The sequence below is a fragment of the Passer montanus genome, unplaced genomic scaffold, assembly GCF_014805655.1.
Source record: "Passer montanus isolate IOZ18808 unplaced genomic scaffold, ASM1480565v1 scaffold108, whole genome shotgun sequence".
Classification (NCBI taxonomy): Eukaryota; Metazoa; Chordata; class Aves; order Passeriformes; family Passeridae; genus Passer; species Passer montanus.
Window position 1 is genome coordinate 639,864 of NW_024357392.1, and position 2,261 is coordinate 642,124.

The following is a 2,261-nucleotide window of genomic DNA, read 5'->3' on the forward strand; positions in this document are numbered from 1 at the left end:
GGTCATCTGTGCTGCTTAATATAAAAGCAGCTTCTCAGTCAGCCCTGTTCCATGACACAGCATCAGCTGGGATGGAATTAACTACAAAAAGGCGAGCTTATTCAAATCACCACGGTGCTGGGAGTCAGAGCAGCTTGAATATGGTAATTCAAAGCAGCAGGACTTCAAAAAAGAGCAAGATATGACACATCTGTCAAGTCACTGCTCTGAAGTGGAGTTTCTCTGGAACCTCTTACTCTGAACAGCATGTGAAATTGCATCCATTTAAAACTTTTAAAGTTCGGAATTGTGATGTAACCTTGACCCACATGAGGAAAAGAATGAGGTCTCCCCATTCACTCTTAATGAAAAGCTTTTTCTGTTGAATGTGTGTTAAATGGCCACAAGTAGCTGTGACACTTAGGTCACCCTTAAGAGCCTTTAATTTAAAGACAGAAGACTCAGTTGACATTGGAAAACGTATGGGAAAAGACCCAAATAAGTCATAGACATAGACCCAAACACAACACACACATTCCCAGATTTCAAAGCTACCAAACTACAGCAACACAATCGCTATTTTTCATCCTGGCTCCAAACTTTTTATTTAGAATTGAGGTGAGGAGATTAAATTCTTCAACTGCTGCACAATTTAACCAGCCATGAAGTTCTACATAGGAAAATTTTGAATGGCTTTGCATGTTAATGTGGTATTCTTTAAAAAAAAACAAAAACAAACCAACAAAACAAACACCAAAAAAGAAACCAACTTGGAAGTTGTGGTTTTCTCCTCCACAAACGTATTTCCAAATGCTTTGGTAAATAAATAGAGCCTCCATTTCTTGGCACTGTTAAGCACAACACAGATTCAATTGTATTAAACATCCCTTATTTGATATGTAGTTGGCTTAAACTTAAAATTAGGTAAACTAAACTAGAGCACAGACTAGTGGCTTTGAAGTATCAATAGGAGGTTATTTGCCACCTGACAGAGCTGAAGGAGGAGGGACAGCCCAGCAATGCACACATCTAGCTCACAACCTGCCAGTTGTAACAAAAGAACTCCAGAGGCGTTTTCATTAATTAATATATTTTCTGCATTATAGTTAACATATGTACTTTCTTCGTGTCATCCTTATTTCGTTAAGTATTGATATTTTGTTATATTCAGACATGAGTACATTTTCGAAGTCTTTTGCAATAAATATCATAAAATAATAGAGATTCACATAATAAATATTCTTTACAATAAAAAAAGTTTTAACAGACTTTTGTCTTAAAAATAGTTGGGATTCAACTTTGTGTTTTATACATAAAATATACAAAAAAGGACCACAATTTGTGGCTAAGGCAATAAAACAGGGACAGAATAAAATTATAAAGTACAGAGCAGAGCTAAACTCACTAAGCCAAAGGATCACAAGAGACTTGAAGGATTCAAGAACATTTAGGTGACTCAATGACACCTGAAGGCTGTTTGGATATATGAACACCACCAACTTTAATATCAACTGATACTGACAGACTATAAAAACTGGATTAGGAGGCTGGAATAAGCAATATCCTTCAAAGACTGGACAGCAAAAGAAACAAATGAGTATGTTGCAGCCACAACGTCTCCAATGTGAAGATCTACACAGTGTAGCAAAAACTGAAGTTACATTGAAAATGTAAAAAAAAAAAAAAAAAAAAAAAAAAAAAAAGAAAAAAAGAAAAAAAAGGCTGGAGAATTCTCAGGTCTGAGAATGTTCCAAAAGTTAAGAGAAAAGGAGAGGGGAAAAAAAAAAAGATGCAAAAAGAAGCAGGCTGCTTATAGAAGAGTTAGGCCTTTCATTTGGTGAAGCCTTTATTTTACATCCCTCTCCGGAAAGAACACACACAAAAAGTTATTTCACAATCCAGCTCACTCAGGAAAGTTATTCTTCCTTGGCATCCAGGAGGTTAAGGAGAAAAAAACCATAACTTGCTAAGAACAAAAAAAAAACCATCTTTGGGAAGATATTCACAGAGCAAGAAGCTTCAAGAGCCCAGTGAGCCTTCACTGTCTCTTTCAGGAGTGGTTCAGTTACAAACTCAAAGACCCTGCCCGAAGGAGCGGCAGGTGCAGATCCCAGGTCCACACTTACCAAAGAGCAGCAGCGACTGCGTGAAACGCTCCACACTCAGCCAAGTCAGCAGGAGGAGGAGAGCAAAGATGCAAGGGGAAGAGCTCATGTGTCTGAAGTTGGGCAGACAGAAAGGAAAGGAAAGCAACAGTCCTCCCAAAATGGGAGGTGGGGGGG

The 2,261-nt window shown here is 37.9% G+C and overlaps 1 protein-coding gene across 5 annotated transcripts in view; it reads right to left on the reverse strand.

Annotated features, from left to right (window-relative positions):
* Positions 1–556: 556 nt before the first annotated feature.
* Positions 557–2,261, reverse strand: part of SPRY1 (sprouty RTK signaling antagonist 1) — a 5,758-nt gene continuing 4,053 nt past the window's right edge. For 4 of the 5 annotated variants that reach the window (XM_039722324.1, XM_039722317.1, XM_039722336.1 and 1 more), the window contains exon 3: positions 557–2,261. The gene's annotated coding sequence lies outside the window, so the exon portion shown is untranslated. The other variant, XM_039722307.1, reaches the window with a different exon arrangement.